The following is a 22,957-nucleotide window of genomic DNA, read 5'->3' as shown; positions in this document are numbered from 1 at the left end:
TGCTCAACACACCACGTGCTGCCTCAGAGCTTTTTCTAGTCAAATGAGCCTCGGTCCTCAATGATGTGCTTGCCGTGCTGATGCCTCAGCCCAGTGATGCCCCCTTCACCTGTGCCCTACACGACGCCTCTTCCGTCTGCAGCGCGGCCATCAGTCATCGGGGCGGCTCAGTTGCTCTCCTGTGGACAGGCGCCCAAATCTTGGCCCCTCCACAACACTAAGGCCCCGACAGACTCAGCCTCCACGGAACTGCTGAGCACCCTCAAAGCATGTCGTCATCAGTGATACACTTTTACTCTATGGAACTCTAACCTATTCGTGTCATATTGACCTTCTGATGCATGAGTCATAAATTATGAAATCGGTCTTATGGTTTTCGAAATGTAGCCGGCGTTTGTAAGGCTAAACCTTTTTCACAAACGGAATTTAAGCGAATAACCAAGCCGCAATTCTTCTCCAGAAGGAGAGTGCTTACAGACATTTGAATCTCTTTGCCCTTTCCGACAGCTACGGCATCAGGTTCTAAAATAAGCTTGTAATTTTTCCTGTTATTTTAATAATATGGAAACATTAGCATAGTGTTTCTTTTGATAGTGATAGACTATAATCCATATTTAAATTTTATAGAGAAGAAATTTTATTGTACTGTGATGTAGATATTTATTATCCAGGTAAGGATTTGCCCAGTGTGTATTTTTTACAATTGAAACATTTTACTTTAATCTTTAAAAAAAAAGAAAGAAAGAAACATTAAAAACACACACACACAAAAAAAAACAGACTAAGGGGAAAAAAAGGTTTGGCCTTATCACAGAATTTTTACTGTGCTGTATAAATGTTTGCAAACGCAAAAATTGTGCATTTCTAGTGTGTTTCCACATTAACTAATGCCGCCTTCCAGAGCAATATCATGCAGGTAAAACGCTGTTTGTGGCTTTCTGTTGCACAGGTAAAGCTGACCCACCTTATGCACAAGACAATCAAATATAAATCTGTCCTCCTCAGGATGCAGACAATACTCATGTAAATTACGTAGCACAATGTAAGACAAAAGAAGACACTTTAATTAATTACGCAGGTATTGCAGATATAAAAGATGTAAGGGCATAAATGAGCTCACATTACTTCTTTATTTTGGTTCTTCCTAATTAACTTGGCATTTTTCATTTGATTAGAGAGCCAAGTTACTTCTCTACGCTTTCTCCAGAGAAAACATATTCCCCCCCCCATAAGGTTTCCATACCCTGAGAATCAGAAAAATGCTACAGAATAGGAAAAGATTGGAAGATAATGTGTTTTGCAAACAGTGTTAAGTGATATTGCTAGGTTGGTAATATTTTTTTTCAGCCTACAACTCTGTTAAAATCTGTGATCAAAATGTTTTAAACTATCCAAAAAGAAAATTTGTATATTTGGGAAAAATGAATTTTTACATAGCTTTTGTATGCAGATATTAAATTGTAATTATGAATATAGTGGGCATAGATAAACTCAGAAGCTTCAATTCTAAAAAAGAAAAAACAAAAAGCTTATAACGGACATACTTGCCTGTCTCTTTCTTCAAGTATTATTTTCAAATAGGCACAGGGTTGCCTGCTCTTCTCACCTCAGCTGCTTCCAAAGGGAGGAAAGCAAATATACAAGGGCATTTATTTCACAAACATCTACTAGAATAAACAAATTTCCTTGGGGGGAGGGCTTGGAGGTAGGAGGGAAGAGATCGGGGACTGCCTTTTCTGAAGGGGCCACAGAGATGGAGTAAGGAGGGAAGAATTAAATTTTTGCAGCTTGAGGACTATATTCTTCTTATCTCAAAATGTTCCAAAATATTATTAATGGAATTATACTCATCTCAGCTATCAACATAGATCTCTATCCCCATTACTCTGAACACATGTTAATTAGGACTATTTTTATGACGAGTAACAAAAAGCTAAATCGACCTGGCTTAAGCATAAATGGGACTTATTTACTGTATCTGAAAACTTCAGGCTTCAGGCTTAGCTGGATGGGAGTGCTCAATTAGTATTGTCAGGAGATATCCCTTTTCATATCTGTGTTGATTTTCCTCTCTGTAGATTTCATGCTCACATCGCCTTTTATCTTATGGTGGCCTGTATTACCTCCAAGATTAGCCACAAATCTCCAAACCAACAGAAATAGTGTTTCTTTTCCCCAGCAGTTCCAGAAAATATCCTGAGCCTGACCCTCACTGGTCCAAATCCAATCAAATGTCATTCCTGAGCCAATCACTGTGCTGAGGAGGACATATATGCTAATTAGCTTTGTCCTCTAAAATCCTGGAAGTGGGTGGGGGAGATGATAATCAGTCCTATCTAAACTATGGACTGACAGTAGGGTCAAGGATGATGCTACTATAATGGGGAAGAACAGCAAAGAAGCAAAATCAACAAAATGTCCACATCAATAGTTAAGACTGAAAGTACATCCATTTTCAGCAGGACAATGGAGTCTCCTTAACACAGAGGAAGCTCAGAACAATTTGGCCAGGACATATACCAAATGAACAGTTTTCAAACAAAGTGTCTGATTATATTCTATCTGGCTCATGAAGGAGGCCAGTCCAGGTAAGATGGAGCAAGCATGCATTATTTCCCTGGGCTAGATCAGTTCAGAGTACCATTTCCTGGGTCCACCAGCTCTCTATTCAAATGACTGTATACCTTTTACATTTATCTCTTTTCTACATTATGTACCTTTCAACTCCACCCTAAGGAACACATTTCCCTCCCCCAAGAAATTACTTTATTCCTTTTCTTTTGGGGAGTTTTTTACATATATATTCCAGGTATATATGGAATACCCCTTTACTTAGGCAAAGTTAATCCAGGATTAATGTGATATCTAATAGTTTGATTTGGGTTATGGAGCTGGTGTCATATCAAAAACCTGGAGAATTCTAGAATCAAGAGAAGGCAGAGTATGAAAGTATCTTCCCTACCTCAGGATAACAAATCATTCTGGTTTTACATTTAGCTTCTTGGGGCATGATAGCTTTGTAAATAAGTGGACTTGTCATTGGGTTCATGTACACAAGATCTGATGCATTAAATGTTATTCAAACCAAAGCAAAGGTCAGTAAAACTACTAAAATGTCAAGTGTTACAGATACCCTTTGAGTGTGCATCTCTGAGAATACCTGGGCTACCCAATAAAAAATGTTCTACATCTTTAAGGGCAGAATCCATTTACACCATATACTGATGAAATCATAAGTGAAATCTTTTGGTACAATGGCATGGCCTGAAAGTTATATTAAAAGAAGAAAGCTGTGTTAGCCTAGTTCCTCAGAAAGCAGAGTTTATGTGCCACAGCTCTATTAGGGATAGTAGCCCTACAGGAAACCAGAGGGGAGAAGAAAGAGCATGAGGAAAGGTAGGGAAGAGAGGAAATACACAGGTACATTGCTGCGCTGGTGACCCCAAGCACAACAGAGTACTCAGTCATGCAAGACTAGTTTCTAAGGGGCCAGATGAACTACTGGATCTCAAGATAGTTCATCTAAGAGTGGGGAAATAAGAATTGATCTGCTGGTACTCATCTCTCATTATCAAAAATAGCATTGACTCTCCTCTCCTGCACTGTATATGCCTGGCCACAGACCAGGTCTTGGGGTCTCTCATGCTTGAGGAACAAAAGCAATCCCTCAAGTAGGAAAAAATTAGTGTCCACTCCAACAGCTGGGCAGAGCCCAGGGTGGTAGACCTGGGTGGCAAATGGGGTGGGACAAGTCATCCTGGCCCTGGAAAGATAAATGGAGCTTAGAAGGTCTGCAGAGATCTGACATGGGTTCCTCTAGCCACTGCATTCTGATTATCTGGAGAAAGAGCATAGCCTTTCAAGTTCCAAAGAAAATCATGAAGCTCAACCAACGAATCAAGCCTATATTTCACTGTATCATGAACTTCACTATATCATAAAAGCATAGGGGCTTTTAATTTAACACAAACTGGTCATGTAAATTGTCCACTTGGCTCTATTTTCTTATAGAGGTTGAAAAACCTATTAAGACTGCTCTTTTCATTATACTCTATCAGTTGTTGTTTTGTTTTTTTTTTACAGTTGGCTCATTTCAAGGGCAAATTTTCTTCTGTATAAATATCTAGCTAAGGGACACCTGGATAGCTCAGTCAGTTGAGCGACCAACTCTTGATTTTAGCTCAGAGAATGATCTCACAGTTGTGTGACCGAGCCCCATATCAGACTCTGTGCTGAGCATGGAGTCTGCTTAGAATTCTCCCTCTCCCTCTCCTTCTGCCCCTCCCCTGCTCGTACATGTGTACAAGTGCATGCACTCTCTCAAAAAAATAATTAAAATTTAAAAATAAATATCTAGCTGAAAATTTTATAGAAGCCAATGGAATTTTCTAATTTTTTTCACATAGAACTTCACTCAGACGAAGTTTCAATGAATAGTCTTCTTCAGTTTCAAGACAGACTGATAATATCCCCTTTATTTTCTTTTAACTTTCTTTCCTGTAACACTAATAGCAATGAGGGAGGCAAATGCATATAGAATAAACCCTCAAGTTAGCAAATTTGAAAATTCTTATGCCCACAAATCCTAAAGGATACAGAAATTTGAAAAACACTCCTCAGGGTGCTTGGGTGGTGCAGTTGGTTAAGCATCAAACTCTTGATATCAGCTCAAGTCATGATCTCATAGTTGTGAAATTGGGCCCCATGGCAGGCTAAGCACTGAGCACAGAGCCTGCTTGGGATTCATTCATATTCTCTCTCTCTCTCTCTCTCTCTCTCTCTCTCTCTCTCTCTCTGAAAATAAATAAACAATTTTAAAAAAGGAAGAAAGAAAGGACTCAGTTTTACCCTGAGTCCTAGAAGGATACTGCAATCTTATTTGCTACAGATATTCCAATATCTCTGAATTCTAAGGATTTTATGATTTTTCCTATAGGCATGTTCAGCCTTGAATGGAGCTTTTAGAATGTCTTTAGGAATTCCATAAAGCAAAAGCCAAATAGAATCTTTGTAACAATAACTTATATGAAAAGATAACGAACCCAAGACCACCAAGGATCATTCATTACCATTCATTGGTAAGTAAGCTTCTTTGTGAGAATCCAATTGAACGTTTCAGAATATTCACTTTCATTTTCCCCAGCACTCTGACAGAAGTACCACTCATCAGTTACTTGTCGCTCAAGAGTCCCAGCATCCATCCCAAAGGAGGTACCAGTTTGTGTGTCTTCCAGACTTCTTTACTGTCACACTGGAGTGCACAGTAGTAATGGCCCACTTTGTAATGAACGCCTACCCTGTGCCAGGAATCATATCAGTCCCTCTATATTATCTCTAATCCTCCAAACAAACTTGTAAAGTAGGTATTAGTTTTGTTTGACAAGGGGAAAAAGGATGCTCAGTGTGAATAAGCAACTTCTCCAACATTGAACAGCTGCCAGACGTCAGAGCCCATAGGGTTCCAAGATCCATGTTCTTTTTCCAACCTGCACTACTAAGACAAAGTTTTAGGCCCTGAAGTAAAAGTAATGGCAACTCTGCTCTGCAAATGCTTACTATTCCCCTCCCAAAAAGGCTCGCCCGCCCTAGTGCCAAAAAACTGTGCCTCCTAGAGAAAGACTGCCTCACCTCTCATTAGGTTGTATCTGTAGCAAAACTACTTGTTGGTGTCACGGCATTAAAGAGGAATTTCTCTTTGCAGGACCTATTTATAACCTAGCTGGCAAGAGGAAATTTTTTTTTGCTAAGCATTTCGGGCTGTGAGCAGTTAAGTTTGGGGAGAGCCAAACTGCTCTGCATAAGGGAAGGAAAAGAATTTACAGGAATGGAGGTTGGGAGAGGGAGGATGGGGAAAGGACACAAAAACAAGGTGACAGAGGCACTTAACTTTCAAGATGTGACACCACTGCTATCACTCCTTCAACATCAGTTAACCAACTTAAAGTTGACAAATGCATAGTACACGTGAATTTCTTGTGGAAACAAATAAAAAGGGACATTCAACATATCGAGTTGATATGAAGCAGGAGAGCCCAAAGCAAAGAGGATCTTGATAATACAATTATTCCAGAATTCATAGAATTTTGAGACTTACTTTACCTGCTTTCAAAAAAATTTGAGAGAAGTGTTTTTGAAAGCATTTTCACCTAACTCTGAAGAGCGGGCTCCAGCTGACATCCGGCAGACACCTTTACTTAAGACTGAGCACATAGGCATTGGGATGAATTAGTAACTTGAATGTCCCTGTGGAACTCTCTACAGGAAGGCAATAAGAGCCTCTCTTACCCAACTTTTGTTTGTTTCTTTTTTGAGGGTTTTTTTAGTAATCTCTACAGCCACTGTGGGGCTTAAACCCACAGACCCAAGATCAAGAGCTGCACGTTCTTCCAAATGAGCCAGCCAGGCGCCCCTGTCACCCAACCTCACTCTCACTTGTAGTTAAAGGAAGATAGCAAACATCTCAAACAAAACATTAGCAAGCAAACCCAGATATATTAGACAAATTTTTTCCAATATTTTCATGTCTGAAATGTCACAGGATTCGTATGTGGAATATACAGCTAGGCTTTCCAAATCAACAAGGAAAGGCCAAGAAATCCAAGTAAAAAACAGAATATTCACAAGAGAAGCCCAAATGACTGACAAGTATGTAAAGAGATGCCCTCTTCGCTTATAACCAGAAATAGAAAAACTTATACCACTTCATATGCAAAAATCAGGCAGCCAGAAAAACGACAAAAGGAGTACCTTATTTCCTGCTAATGAGGGTGTGAACTGGTTCACTGCACCTCTCCTATACCTGATGATTCTACACAACCAGGATTCCATTCCCAGGAATGCTCCCAACTCACACAGATCTATAGGCATGCTTATCCTACAGGGAATGGAGTTCAGACTAGGAAAGAGGAGAAGAATATTGGGTGAAGGTCTGACTATCCCAGAATCACTGTAGCATCAGAAACCTCAGACCAGACTTACATACCAAAACACTTAAGAAACAAAACAAGACCTGTAACGCTATACTATGTATATAAACCCCAAACACACATAAAGGAAACACCATATGCTTACATGAGGTCATACATTACCAAGGACCTATATATCAAGCACATTTGATTGGGTGCCCATGTAGGAAAGATGAGGGAAAAAATAATGAAGTAAAACAGGAGAAAGGCCTGATTGATGATTTTAGCCATCAGAGAATGAGGAGTATGCTTACTTCAAGCCCTTGCACCTGAGGTCCTCCTAAAAACCTGCCAGGTTTTAATCATCCTTTTATTATCTCTTCTCTGAGTCACCCCTATGTGATAACAGACCTTCTATGATTAGATAACGGAACTCTGGTGAGGCACATAATCTACTGCCTCAGAATCAGGAAGATGAAATTTTTAAAATGGTCTGGAGATGATGAGGGGAAGAAAAGAGAGAAAGGGGTAGACCATCCTGGTTGATAAAACAGTCTTCCAGCTGCAGAAGTATTTTTGCAATCAATAATATCAAATGGGAAACTCCAACACGTTAGAAAGGAGAGAAAAGGCTCTGGCTGAATTGGTCTGCCCACACAGCTACCCCAAAGTCCCCAAGCAAATCCTTGTCTCAATAGATTGAGAGATCGCTAAACCTCCATCGGAGTTCTGGAAACCTCTCATATAGAAATCCTTGCATTTATAAGCCTAGCCTGGAGTGATAAATAGGTGGGTCAACTTCAATTAAAAGGTCAGGATAGAACCACTAAGACTCCTAAGTATCTGCCCAGATGGGCCCCAGACCTAAGGCTGTGCTGCCTGAGACAAGAATGAGGAGATGGCCTTTTGCTGCCCCTACTCCTTCTTTATCCCTTAAAACCAAGTTCAACAAGACTCTTATTTTTATCAGCTTGGTACTGAATATTCAATATGTTTGTGCCATCTAAGTGGGTTAAGCAAATTTAAACTCAACTATTTCTGTCTCTTCCAAGTTCCTCTAATTCAGAGGGCTTTTGAGCCAGGACCCAATCATTTCATATGGGGAATGATCCAAGGAACAGTTAGCCTGTGGAAGACATGTCATTCTAGCTCAGATCCAAGACACTTGCCAGGTAGAACAGGAAATAAATTTTTTCTGGGTTGTTTCCAAAGAACCCAGCCAGGATTAATGAATGAGATTACTCAGAAGTCAGTATCAGCTCAAAAGAAGGAAGAATTATGTCACAGTTAAACTGTCTACAAGTAGAAACAGAGAGTTCCTATCACCTAAGGTGTTTAAGCAGAGACTAAACTCTTATCTAACGACAAGGTAGTAAAAAGACCAGATGTGTCAAAGCCAATGACCTCTCAGATCCACTCCAGCCCCATGTCAGACCATGAACATGTCCTCAGGGGTCTGTTCCCCATACCTGCTGTGGTTTTAGGCTGTCTCTCATGCTGTATTTTAAGTTCTTCGCAGGGAAATATGTGAGATGAACCTCAGTTAGATGTGACTTCTGGTGCTGCTTACTTTTAATGTATAAGCCTTCTCTACAAAAGTAGATGAGCCAGTAAAATAAAGTCTACCATCTGTTTCTCCGTGGTTTTTTTCGACTATCATCCTACTACCTCCTGAGAAAACATTCTCTGTGCTGCCATGAATCAGACAGGCTGATTTGAAACCATTACCAGAGAGAATGATGTGTCAGAATCAAAGAGCAACTCTAAAGTGAGATAAAATATAGCAAATAAATTCTAGGATGGTCTGACACACTGGGAACATTCTGTTGCCATAGGTTCATGAAAATTATGTCAAACACTGTAGTTGTTATTAAGTCTCCATCACAACATGAATCTCACTTTAATTGCCTCTGGTTGAGACGCAGCACATTGGTTGTCTGCCCAGGCACGAATTTATTTTCACCAAAATTAGTCCTAATCAGCTTGGCTTGAGTAATGATGTAGAGGGGAAAAAAAACACAGCCGGAAGAGCCGGCAGACAGTCTGAGAGGCTTCTCCAACAACTCATAGATTAGAAAAGAACAGAACTTTTAAAAACTATTTTGCAAGGAATTAATCTCTCTCCTACATTTCAAAACACTTTTAATCAGCTTTCGTGTTAGTGAAAGCCCTGGTGGAAAAGCCGCTGTGGAAAGCTCTGTGGGGAATAAAAAATACACTGTGGGCAGTCTGGTGCCTTAGGATGGAACAGGGGGCTTGTATTTTGGGGCTCTGCTGTACGCTGCTGTGTTTGGGTGCCTTGTGAGGCTTTAGGGCAAAGAAGATGCCTTATTGTGAAAGTCTGTCGAAAGTGGGCATGATTAGATTCTGACCACTCCAAGTTGCCATGGATTACAGCAAGGCTAAAAATGAGCTGGTGTAACTTTTTCCTCCAAAATAGTGATTACAAGTCACGTGTTTACAAGGATTAATGACATCCAGCTTCTCATAAAAAGCTTTCAACTGCAATCAGCCTCATCATCCCTAGGAACCCTTTCATTTCACATCCAAGTACAGGCTCCTTTCCCTCCAGAAATAAGATCATACTCTCCCCCTGAAAAAAAAAAAAAGGCACAAATACATTTCATACAGACTGGAAAAATGGGGTGGGAGGAGGGGCAGGCAGTGCCACAGTTCTAAAGAGTATGGTTCTGTGGCACATAAATATAAGACTTCTGACCCCAGAAATTCACAGAAAGTAAATTAACTTGATCCCAAGAATCCTTTGAGGGTTCTGAAATTTATTCTCAGAGGTCAACAAAATTTTTATTAATTTATTTAAATTTTTGGCTTCATTCCAAAGTTAATTTTAAAACTTACCATAAATCACTTTTGATCATCCAGATCAGCTCCAAACCAAATACAAAATTTCATTCATTCATTTGCATTCATGTTTACAATGCCTTTATACTTCTAATACCCAATATACTTTAACTGTTGCAAGCTAATGAGGACCCCAAGAAAGCAAACTTACTGTATAAATGATGGAGTCCCGGGGCACCTGGATGCCTCAGTCAGTCAAGCATCCAACTTCGGCTCAGGTCATGATCTCACAGTTCGTGAGTTCAAGCCCCATGTCAAGCTCTATGATGACAGCTTGGAGCCTGAAACTTGCTTCAGATTCTGTGTCTCCCTCACTCTTTGCCTCTCCCCCATTCATACTCTGTCTCTTGGAAATAAATAAACATTTTTTTAAATTATAATAAATAAATAAAGGAGTCACAACGCAAAGGGCAGCATCGTGGTTCAGTGGCCCCATGAAGCATTTGGCAGTAGTCAACAAGAGAAAAGTAGTGGGCAACTTGAGGCATCACAACTGAAGATACAGTCCCAGGCTTTCCAAATTTGGGGTATCTGAGAACCACTTGACAGGCATCTGCACATACTCAGATAAATTTCTTAAAAGAAGATGTACCACAGTCTTAATATTTTTCCATTAATTCTTTAAAGTGGTAATGGTTGTTTTGTCAGTGAGAGGGAGAGAAAATCCTGTTTGCAATCTTTTCCCAGTGTCTTTTTCTACTTTGATGATGGATGGCCTGTACTATAGATGAGTTACCAAGATTTGTGTCCATCAGTTATATAGGGGCAAATGGCCTCCTTAATCTCTCTTTGGTTATTTTCTGCTTTGGAAAGCATCACTTTCTGATGTATTGCAACACTGAATATAATTCTCAAATATACCCAATATCATATTAATAATTTATTTCTTCAATACTTAATGAAAAAGAGGTCATTAAGTGTTGGAACTCACTGTCCAGCATATTCAAATAAATTGTAGTAGACAAGATAGCAAATGGCTCTCCTAAAATATACCAGGTCACTCCCCCCACCCCACCTCGGAGAATTCCTCAGTGCTTTCTTTGTCACTCAGTAAAATCTATAGATCACCACGCTGTGGCCAGCAAGGCTGCACATGGCCTGAGGCCCAGATACCCCTCTGTCCTCTCCTCTGCTGCCCAGCACGCCCACTCTACCCTGATACGTTGACCTATCTTCTCCTTAAAAAGCCAACGGACATACACACCTTACGACCTTGTATGTTGTTCCCTCGACCTGGAATAGTAACTTCTTCCTTGCTTCCTTTGGGTCTCTACTCAATCCCTCATCAGAGAGGATCTCCCTCTTCCCTGATAGAAAATACCTCCTTCCCCTTCCCCTTCCCTCACTTTCTATCGGCTTCATCCCATTTTCTTTTTCTTTCCCATCATTTATCATAATGTGATATATTGTATTTTAGGTTTTTAAATTTTTTTATTGTCTGCTAGAATGTAAACTCCACGAAAGAAGGAAATTTGCTTTGTTGGCTGCTAGATCCCCAGTACCTAGGAAGTGCTTGGCACATAAGATCACTCCCATAAATCACTGTCAAATGAATTAACAGAAAGAAAGGCCTGGAGGCCAAAAGAAACGACAGCTCTTCTCCGTCAAATACCCTCAGAGATGTAAGGGAAAGCCTCCTGCCCAGGATGGCACCCCCAGTTGCTTTCACATGCCCACCTTTCCCCTCCTCTCTCACCCTCAAACACCCACGCATCAGCACAGAGGAAGACGCACCCACGTACTGTGTGTAGGATCAAAGAACACAATAACACAAGGTGAAGCCAACTGCAAAATGGAAAGCCAGAGGCAAGGAGCAAAGTCCTTCCCCAGGGCAGGCAACCCAACCTCAGGTGAGGATACTAAGAATGGCCTGTGACCCCATGACCCAACGACAACAGCTAACATTTGGGTAGACAAATATCCTTCTAGACATTTGTATATGCACAGATACACAAGCATATTAATTGCTTTTTTGACTTTCAATGTAGACTAGATTCCAGACAAAGATGTCTAGGAGTTAAGCCAAACAGAATAGAAAATCAAAAGATGAGGTCAACAGAAGACAGGAAAGGGGCAGGCAGAAGAGACTCACACTACTTTCCCTAGGCTTTCCAAACGCTGAGAATTTCTCTGCTCCAATATCTACAACCATAATTGTTTATGATAATAATGTGTTCAGATAAGTGATGTCAAAAGATCAAAATTTTTTACATTCTCAACTTTTAACAGAAACCTGTAAGCGCCACAATTTAGCACTCAATTATCACCATCTTCCTTCTGAGAACTTAATAAGTCTGTCCTTTTGCATGAGTACAGAGTTCAAATTGAAAGAATACTTCCAACGACTCACATTAAAATTTATTCTAAGTGTCTTTTAACATTTGGACTTTAAAAAGAAGACTCTGGGTTTCTGAATCAAATGTATTTTCGTGTTTAATGCAATGATAAATTTCCACAGACACTCCCCAGGTTACACTTCAATGAAGCCAAAGATCCAGAGAAGCCACAGGAAGGAGACTGAAGTGACTTTCAATTTAAAGTGATCAGGAGTTCAAAAAAAGCAACTTTTCTGGATGTCAAAGTTCTACAGTCTTGCATATTGAGTTCTGCAATTCAAAACACTATTGTGCAAAGTAGTACTGAGGCATTCATTCACTTACAAGCATATTCCTTTTTTCCACATTTTCTTCCTGCTTTCTTTTCATGTTCTCCATCCATTCCTACCACAGAGAAGATACACAGAAAGTTTTTAGTAATATTTGTAAAGGAATGAATGAGTAAATTCATTTACATGTCCAGCAAAAATCCCATTACCTTCTAGTCATATTTTAATATTGTTTGCTTTTGTTATCTTATTAACTCATGATTAACAAATATTACAGTGTGGGGGCGCCTGGGTGGCTCAGTCAGTTGAGCATCTGACTTCGGCCCAGGTCATGATCTCACAGTTTATGGGTTCAAGCCCCATGTCAGGCTCTGTGCTGACAGCTAGTTCAGAGCCTGGAGCCTGCTTCCAATTCGGTGTGTCCCTCTCTCTCTGTCCCTCCGGTACACATGATCTGTCTCTCTCTGTTTCTCAAAAATAAACAAATGTTTAAAAAAAGTATTGTGGTTTGAGGTGCCTGGGTGGCTCAGTTAGTTAGGCATCCAACTTTGGCTCAGGTCATGATCTCACAGTCCATGAGTTCGAGCCCCACATTGGGCTCTGGGCTGACAGCTCAGAACCTGGAGCCTGCTTTGGATTCTGTGTGTGTGTGTGTGTGTGTGTGTGTGTCTCCCCTGCTTGTTCTCTCTCTCTTTCTCTCTCTCTCTCTCTCTCTCTCTCAAATACGTAAACATTAAGCATTAAAACAAAGAAATTCTGTATATCTTCTAAACCATAATGAGCTGTATAACAATATAAGACATAGTTTTAAATATTTTTAAAAGGATATCATAGCACAGTATAAAATATGTAATTTATTTTTTAAATATTTATAAGCATAGGTATAATTATAAAGAGAAAAATGTTTTTAATGTATAGGACAGAGGAGCAGAGATATGATTCTAGACTGTTGCCAGTGATTTTCTCCAGGGAAGGGAGTGAGGATGGTGGAGGCAAGGATATGATGGAGATTCTCACATGTTTCAGGCTCTAAGCTTCTTACAACTTTCTGTACAGAATCTTTTACAACGGTAATATGTCCTTGTATTATCTGTACAATTCTTAAAAATGTCCCCAAAACATAGATTTAAAAAAAAATACACTGTAAGAAACACATAAAATAAAACTAGATACTAGCAACAGTTAAGCTAAACTTAGGGACAACTGGCTTATACCACAAACAGATTAATTATTGCAATAAATACAAACAAGCATGCTCTCAAATGCTGCATGAAATAATAAATCATCAGTTGGCTCATTAAAACAGACATGATTAAAATAAATATTTCAACTGACAGGCAACACTCAGGGGGACGGCCTGCGGCAGGGGTGCAGAGGTCGTCACGCTGTGACAAATGCAGCCGGTGGACTGGGAGCGTGTTGCTTTAAAAGGCTGGGCAGCAAGTCAGGTGATGTGCCGGGACTGAAGGCCAGCAGCTGAGCACTGACTGCCTTACTCTCGGTCTACACCTCACAATTACACTGTACATGGGGTCTCTGTAGGCACTTGATTTGGAGGGTACTTAACCCTATGAGAATATCGTAAGGGCAGTGTTACAAAAGCATAAGGGTAACACTAAAGAAAATGGTAATCATAATCACAAGAAGTACTTAGTTAATATCAGTATCATAGTAAAAAGCTTCAAGAGAGGAGCTAGTTATTAAATGAAAATAGTAAACTATAAATTAAAGAATAAAGTATTCCGACAATTCTGAATTTATATGTCCCTAACAACCACTGAATATAGCAATAAAAAAACTATGTAAATTTTTTTAATGTGTTTTTTTGAGAGAGAGAGAGAGAGACAGTGCGAGCAAGTCAGAGAGAGAGGGAGACACAGAATCCGAGGCAGGCTCCAGGCTCTGAGCTGTCAGTACAGAGCTGGATGTGAGGCTCAAACCCACGAGCTGTGAGATCATGACCTAAGCCAAAGCCAGATGCTCAACTGACTGAGCCACGCAGGCGCCCCAAAAACTATGTAAATTTAAGAAAAATAAATAGTTTGAAATTAGAGAGTCAATTACTCCACTAAAACAATAGCAAAACTGGGGCGCCTGGGTGGCTCATTTGGTTAAGCGTCTGACTTGGGCTCAGGTCATGATCTCACAGTTCGTGAGTTTGAGCTCTGCATCAGGCTCTGTGCTTAAAGCTTGCAGCCTGGAACCTGCTTCAGGTTCTGTGTCTCCCTCTTTCTCTCTGCTCCTTCCCTGCTCACAGCTCTGTCTCTCTCTTTCTCTCAAAAATAAACAAACATTAAAAAAAAAATTAAAGGGGTGCCTGGGAGGCTCAGTTGGTTAAGCATCCAACTCTGGATTCCAGCTCAGGTCACGTTCTCACAGTTTGTGAGTTCGAGCCCCACGTTGGGCTCTGTGCTGACATCACAGAGACTGCTTGGGATTCTCTCTCACTCTCTCCCTGCCCCTCCTCTGCTCGTGCTCTCTCTCTTTCCCTCAAAATAAATAAACTTTTTTTTTAAATAGCAAAACCTACCACTTACTGAATTTTTCTAAGTATCTAAGATTTTGTGCTGAGCACTGTGCATACATTATCTCACTTAATTCTCACAGGAATTAATTCCATGGGGGAGGTGATATTTTAGTTCTCCCTATTTTATAGACGAGAAAAGTGGGACTTAGTGAAGTTGAGTGCCTTTGCCAGAAAACCCAGTGATTTAGTAAGAAGAGGAGCTGCAGCTCTGACTTGAGCCCATCGAGCCCCAGAGCCCCTCCTCGAAACTACTTCATTACGTGGCCTCTCGATCTGAAATAGTCAGAAGGTGAATAATCAATAAGTAACCAATTCATAAAAGAAATTGCAGGGCCGACCACCAGCATCAATTAAATAGACAATGGAGAGACGCAAAAGATAAAAGGAATGAATTATTTTACATAAAGATCTCACAAAATGCATTATATGAAGACAAAAGAGAAACCAGAGTATCTAATATTCCACAATATTAAAAAAATGAAATTAGAAGGGCCAGCAAAATTCATATCAGCTTTATTCCTAAAAGCCAAAAACAAAAACAAGCCAAACGTTCACTAGCTGGTGTACAGATAAGCAGACTGTGGTGACTCCACGTAACGAAGGCCTACTCAACAGCAGAAATGAGCAGTTTTTTGATCCGCACAACAAAGGATGAATCTCAAAAAAATTCTGAGCAAAGGAAGCCAGACACAAATGACAAATACTGCTTATTGTACTTATGTAACAATTTTCCAAGAGGCAAAACTATAGCAACAGCACCTTCCAGGAACAAGGAGTAAAATACAGAACTGGATACAAAGGAGCATGGGAAACTTCTTAGAATGATAAAAATGGTTTGTATCTTGATCGTGGTGGTCGTCACACAATTGTATGTACTTGTCAACACTCATTAAATTTTACGGTTTGCCCGGGGCGCCTGGGTGGCTCAGTCAGTTAAGCATCCGACTTCGGCTCAGGTCATGATCTTGCGGTTTGTGGGATTAATCCCCAGGTCAGCTCTGTGCTGACAGCTCAGAGCCTGGAGCCTGCTTCCGATTCTGTGTGTCCCTTTCTCTCTGCCCCTCCCCTGCTCATGAGCTGTCTCTCCTTGTCTCTCAAAAATAAATGTTAAAAAAAAAAAATTTAAATAAATAAATAAATTTTAGTTTAAAGGGGATACATTTTATTACATATAAGTCATATCTCGATGAACCAAAGTTCTTAAATGTAGGTGGAATTTTAAAGTTCCACATCCTATGAAATTGGTAAGTGCTTCAACACTTCCTACATCAAGACAAAAATTCTCTATATAACAGAGTATTTTGAAATGATATTTCCATGTTAACATCAATGGAGTGCCCCCAAAGATGCTTAGAAGAACACTTATTTTTCTAGATTAATGAGGAAGAAAAAAACTATAAAATCAAATCCCAATTCTCCCCCCAAAAAGGGAGACTAAGCAAGTTTGTTAAAAATAGTAGAATGTGGGGTGAGAAGAAATATACTAGCAATGAATAGAAATGACTGTTTTAAAGTAAGGATGATATTCCAGATGATGTATCAGTGATTATCATTATCAGGACTCTGTAGATAACTGCTGAACTGTGAAATAATAAAGTAAGAAATCACAAAATAAAGAACATAAATAGACCAACTGACTAGTCACAGAAGAAAGAGTGACACTTATAAAAATTTGTGTCCCTTCATTTTTTACAAAGGGTATTAATGGAGTCTATAAAGTAGTGTCTTAAATTTCCAAAATACAACTCATTCCCTTGTTGTTACCCAAAGTATTGGGTACTTAGAAATATATAAGACTGCACACAATTTGTTTTTAGGAGGTAAATGTGGTTTGGGTCATACAACCTAAAGGCACCATGAAAATTTTAAATAATAACTCATTCTCGCTTTTGAACATAAATATAAAAATCCAAACTAAAAATCTAGAACACGAGATGTGAGTTTAGAGGACCTAGTTAGTCTGCAGTGGGAATTGATTCCAGTAAGGGGGAGAAGGCACACCCCAGAGGGTATAGCCAACAACTCTACAAAGACACGACAGGCTTCACACAAACCCAGAGGCTTGATTTAGGCTTTCTTTTTTAATCTTATTTCATTGGCCAAAACTTCTAAACAGTAATATGCAAATGGACTTTCTTGTTCTTGGTTTTGATGAGAAATGCTTTACCACTGAAAGTAATGAGCAGAGGTGCCTGGGTGGCTCAGTAGGTTGAGCGTCTGACTCTGGATTTCGGTTCAGGTGAGGATCCCAGGATCCTAAGATGGAGCCCCACATGGGGCTCTGTGCCCAGAGTGGGAAGCCTGCTTAAGATTCTCTCTCTCTCTCCCCCTCTGTCCCCTTTCCCCTGCTCATCCTTTCCCTCTCTCTCTCAATAAATAAATAAATATGATGAATGAAACAATGAATGAATGAATGGTTTAAAAAAAAGGAGGAGATAAATATTTGTTAAGAAAAATCATCCAGGGGTGCCTGAGTGGCTCAGTTGGTTAAGCCTCCGACTTCGGCTCAGGTCATGATCTCACATTTGTGGCTTCGAGCCCAGCGTCAGGCTCTGTGCTGACAGCTCAGAGCCTGGAGCCTGCTTCCGATTCTGGTCTCCCTCTCTCTCTGCCCCTCTCTGCTCATGCTCTGTCTCTCTCTGTCTCAAAAACAAATAAAAAACATTTTTTAAAAATTAAAAAAAAAAAGAAAAATCATCCAAATTTTGGAAATAAGGCATAAGGATGACTTCATACCAAAGCTTTATTCAACAGCCCCTACCCGATTCCAGGAATTATTTGATCCTCTAATAGGATGTACCTTTTTTTGATTTACTACTTACCATTGATAGAGGATAAGCCTCAGTGTAGTTACACATTAACTTGTAGACTCTAGACTTTTGTCTGGTAGAGATGCAAATGATTCTTGTCTACTACAAAAGATAACCCCAACGGTTATAGTTTTAACCTGTAGGGCATTAACCTCTTTTGTCGGCAATGTAGCAAGCCTGCATCAGCATGCCTTTCCCTACTGACACTCTATGAACCAGCCCAGGCAGCCTGCTGCTCTCTGGAGTTAAATAAATCTTTGGCATGTATTCAATACACATTTGGACAAAAGTCGTGTTTCTAACTTTTCAAAAACTGTACTCTTTATACATTCAACAAATAATGACACCAATAACCACCTATTTACAATTGTGCTAAGGGCTTTGAAAGAAAGGGGGATAGGCTATCCTGGCTGAGGGGTGTTGAAGGAAATGGTCCCTTTATAAACACAGGTGAGGAGGCTGGCTGCCCTTATAGGAGACACAGGTGCAGGGAGAGCCCTCCCTGAGTCCATCCTTCTTGGGGTGATTTTCTAACTGCATCTAAAGATTCCCAAAGTTGGGGTGCCTGGAGCCTGTCTCCATTCTGTGTCTCCCTCTCTCTCTGCCCCTCCCTCATTCTCACTCTCTCTCTCTGTGTCTCAAAACTTAATAAATGTTAAAAAAAAATTAAATAAACAAGTAAAGATTCCCAAAGTCACAGGAGCAACCAAAAATTATTACTGCAACTGTTGAAACAGAGTTGCATTATATTTCTACACCAATGCAGTCTTCAAAATAAAAATAATGATAATGACTCCGTTTATTTACAGCGTCTGGTACTAAACACTTCAAGTGAATTATTTTCACTTGTCATGAATCACGACAACCCTACAAGCTAGTTACCATTACTATCTCCATTTCACAAATGAGAAAGCTGAGGCTCAGAGATTAAGTTTATGCCCAAGGGTACACAATAGGCCTGCCTGCTTTCAGACCTTACCTCCTTGGCCAACCTGCCTCTTCCAAAGATATTGCTTCAAGTTTGTACTACTGTATAATGGGGAAGGGGCCCAGTATTTCCATTTGCTTGACATACCCCTTGCAGATCAAAACACCAATGCAAGAAGGGAATGGGTGGACAGTTCATTCCCTTACGTGAGAGGTGCTGTGGTCAGGGCTTACATTTGCTGGTCCTATTCATTTCCTAAAGCTTCCTGCAGCCGTGATTTGGAAGTGAAAAGCAGGGTTTGCTCAGAGTGGCTTTTCAACAATAAAGAGTGTCTTGTTGAAAATATGTTTTCTCCATGCCTCTGCTTTTAACTACTGCCCAACACGGCCCCCTCTCTTGCTTTTCTCTCATCTCTGAGCCGTGGGCACTTGTCCAAAAGCTTTTAGCTCAGCTGAGTGAGCAAAAAGCCTTCTCCATCATTTATCTTGCAACTGGTTCTGAGTTTCTCTCAAGTGTTTGTTTAACTATTTGGCCAAGGATTGAGAGTCCTATTGTGAGCAAAGGGTCCATGTGCCTTGATTGTACAAAAGTCTTCCAGAGTTTTGCTGACTGGTTTTTGTTCTTTTACCTTCTCCATTGGTACTTCCTGCTTTTAACTGAGGATTATACAAAAATTCAGCTTTCCAACTACTTTAATCTTATATTCAAACGGGATACAAGTATCTTCTGTATTTACAAAAATAGTTTCCAAGTGATGCAAAAGGACATTGAATTCTGTCCTGGGTCTCTATGGCTTGGAAGCCAATATAGCCAATAGCCCCTTGGGACTTTTTCTTTTTTAATCTTGAACAGCATACAGCAAAATCACAGAATTCTAAAATATCTGAACTAAAGGCCCCTCAGATCTAGTCCAACGTCTACATTTTACACATGGAAAAGAAAGCTGGTAAAGTTTTAGTGCTGAGACCTCCTTCAAGTACATTAATATTTCTTTTGTATTCTACATTTTGCCTTCTCAATTGTATTCTCTTTGAGAATAGAGACCCCCTCCTTAAACTTCTTTTATACCTCATTTGCTACATAGTCCAATGTGTAGGAGATATTTAGAAAGAATGGGGTATGGATGTTTTAAAGGACCTCCTATTAAATTTGCTCCCTTTAGAGCAAAGGAAAATTTGCTCTAAACTGAATGGGATCAGATCCAACCCATAAGGGATGCACAAAGTTTTAAGAAATAGAGATCTAGAAAAATTTCTTCCCAGCTCAATGGGCCCATTGGAGGATGTTTGGATTTTACTGTTTATTACGTATAGTACAGTATACACCCCTGTAAAAACACCAGACAATACATAACTATACAGAGTAAAATACGAAAGACCTCTAAATTTCTTTCCCTCCCCAGTGTAAGATAGTTTAAAGCTTGTGAGATCGAGCCCCACATTGGGCACCCTGCTGAGCATGAAGCCTGCTTTTGATTCTCTCTCTCTCTCTCTCTCTCTCTCCACCCACCACCCTCCACCCCTACCCTGCTCACATGCTCTCACTCTATCAGAAAAAAAACTTTTTTAATTATCTTGGAGATCCTTCCACATCAGTGCATCAAATGGGTATAGCATATATTACTAGAATAGCCATTCTCCTAATAATGAGCCCTGAAAGAGATTGTAATTTTTTTGTTATAATGACAACACTGCATCATGTGAGTATCAATTCAGAATGGATTCCTAGAGCAACGCTGCTGGACTGGTGCTCACTTCACTTCTGAACGAGTGGATCAAAGGCGGCAGGAATGATCCCAATCCCTGTACCTTGACAGATGGCCTTGGACAAAGCACTCCTGACTCATGGCTGCCCCACCTAATTCAGAGAATGATACAGGTTCAAATGAGATAAAATTATAAAAATTCCCCCAAAATCATGAATGGCAATATAAATGAAAGCAACTGATTATCCAAAGATAGTAATATACGTTGTGGCATCAATAAACCACACGTGTGACTGCACTGCATGCTCCAGAAGGAACACCTTACTAATGTCTCAGTATCCTTTCCTGGTTTGGGTGTAACTCCTCCTCCTGTGATGTAGTTGCCCCTCTCCCAACTCCAACCATGTAATTGTAGTTCAAATGCCACCAATTACATAGCACACAGTAGTTGTTCTGATGATGGGCATGTGACTTCCATGGGCCAATAAGGGCTTTTCCCTCCGAGTTTTCAAACTGGGCCAGAGGAAAGAAAAGCATCCCTTGGAATGACATAAGCAAATAGCTACTAAGATGTCCCTTGCATGTAATTTCCCCTCAGCAACAATAATTTGGCATCTACTCATGGACAAAAGTACCTTCATGGAAATTTTGGGATCCAGGTAGTAGACTGTGAAACCTCAGTGCAATCCAAGGCCCAGAAGAGCTGGTTTGAGAAGGCAGGCTTGCACCCAGGCTGCTGACTCACCAGTGATGGTCCCAGCTTCAGAAACAAAAACTACTCTATACCTGAGACCGAGGCTACAGCATCATCTGACTTTGGGTCTGTCACCATAACCACAGGCCAAGGGAATGGGGAGAAGTCACGCCCACCTGAGCAATGGGTAATAGACATACAGACCTCAGTCCTGGCTGTAGATACGGAAATAGTCAGTGAACAGACCCAGCCCCTCTCAGCCATAATCCAAGAGCCCCCTGAGATAAATCTGCCAAACTCCATCTGAATATAGATTCTGAAAGGGCCCAGTAGCCAGGCTATAGCCCATCCCAGTCCCAATCAGCAAATATTCTTGCTAGCACAGGGACCCAGCAGGGGACACTTCCCTGTTTCAGGTCCTGATTATGGAACCAAAAGCACCTCATGAGGATTCAGCTATACCCTGGTTTGGTGCAGCCCTATCACTAGTACCATATGCCAAGGAGTCATATCTCCCCACACACACCCTGCCTTCCTTGCAATGATTAACAGACATATGGATCTTGGTCTTGCTATGAACCCTGAAGTGGTCCATGAACCAGCTCTAGCCCCTTTCAGCGGAGGTCTGGGAGTTCCCAGAAGCAAGCCTGCCAAATTTTGACAGACTATAGATTCTGAAGGGGCCCTGCACTAGGCATCAGCCCCTCCCAGCTACAGTCCACTAGTTAGCTTGCTGGCACAGGGGTCGGGAAGGAGGTACTCACACCTGTACCCACAGAGATCCTGAAAAAGCCTTCTACTAAGCTCTGAACCCTCCAGGTCAGGGACCCGTCTAGTATACCCAGAGATTTGGCAGAAGACACACCCACCTGTACCTTCAGAGCCAGGTCTGCAGACCTCATACTTGGCTGTGAAACCTGCAAGAATCCTGGGCCCAAGTTCCAGCCCCTCTCAGCCACTGTCCAGGGGTAATTCTGCGCACTCAGGAACCGCTGCAGTAACCAGACAGTCGCCCTTCCAGGGACCTGATGGCAGCCACAGCTGCTGTGTACCTGGTAATAGGCAGGCTGTCAGAGGACGCAACTGTGGACCCCGAAGCAGATGCTTATCCCAGAGCGACTCAACTAACCAAGCACCCAGAAGGCAGTACCATCCCCCCAAGGACCGGAGAGGATCCACACACCACCAAGTAACTTGTTACAAGCCCAACAGCAGACCCCACTGCAAACCCAGCCAACAGTCTAGAATCCCACTTCCACCCAGTACAGCTGTTATTCTGGAGGTGATTCCATTAGCCCAGGAGAAAGTCTTCACCTGTGGAAGCCAGTCTGTAGAGACTGGAAGTGGTATCTGTTCCTTCAAAATGTACAAACACCAATGTAAGGCTACATGGGTCACAAAGAACGAGGCAAATATAACACCACCAAAGGAAACTAATAAAGCTCCAGAACATGACCCCAAAGAAATGTAGATCTATAAATTACCTTCCAAAGAATTCAAAATAGTCATCTTAAAGAAGCAACAAAATGCAAGTGAACATAGATAGAAAACTAAGCAAAATCAAGAAAACAATGTATGAACAATCAATAAAGTGAAAAGAACCTATAGACTGGGAGAAAATATTTGCAAGCCATCTATCTGATGAGAAGTTAATAACCAAAGTATATAAGGAACACATACAACTCAAATAACAAACGAACAAGTAATCCAATTTAAAAATGGGCAGAAGACCTGAAAAGTCATTTTTTCAAAGAAGGCCAAGAGGTACATGGAAAGATGCTCAACATCACACCTGTCAGAGTGGCTATTTTCAAACAGACAAAAGATAACAAATGCTAATAAGGATGTGGGAAAAAGAGAACCCTGGGACACTACCGGTGGGAATGTAAACTGGGGCAGCCATTAGGGAAAAGAGTTTGGA

General features: G+C 40.7%; 1 long non-coding RNA gene across 1 annotated transcript; it reads right to left on the bottom strand.

Moving 5' to 3' along the window:
- Window positions 1-12,182: 12,182 nt before the first annotated feature.
- LOC115292869 lies at window positions 12,183-22,082 on the bottom strand. The gene is made up of 2 exons (XR_003909186.1): window positions 21,906-22,082; window positions 12,183-12,487 (listed from the first exon to the last, which is right to left on the bottom strand). It is a non-coding gene; the product is annotated as an uncharacterized LOC115292869 (long non-coding RNA).
- Between the last annotated feature and the right edge of the window lie 875 nt (window positions 22,083-22,957).

The sequence above is a fragment of the Suricata suricatta genome, chromosome 5 (genome assembly GCF_006229205.1).
Source record: "Suricata suricatta isolate VVHF042 chromosome 5, meerkat_22Aug2017_6uvM2_HiC, whole genome shotgun sequence".
Taxonomy (NCBI): Eukaryota; Metazoa; Chordata; class Mammalia; order Carnivora; family Herpestidae; genus Suricata; species Suricata suricatta.
This window is presented reverse-complemented; position numbering and strand designations above follow the sequence as displayed.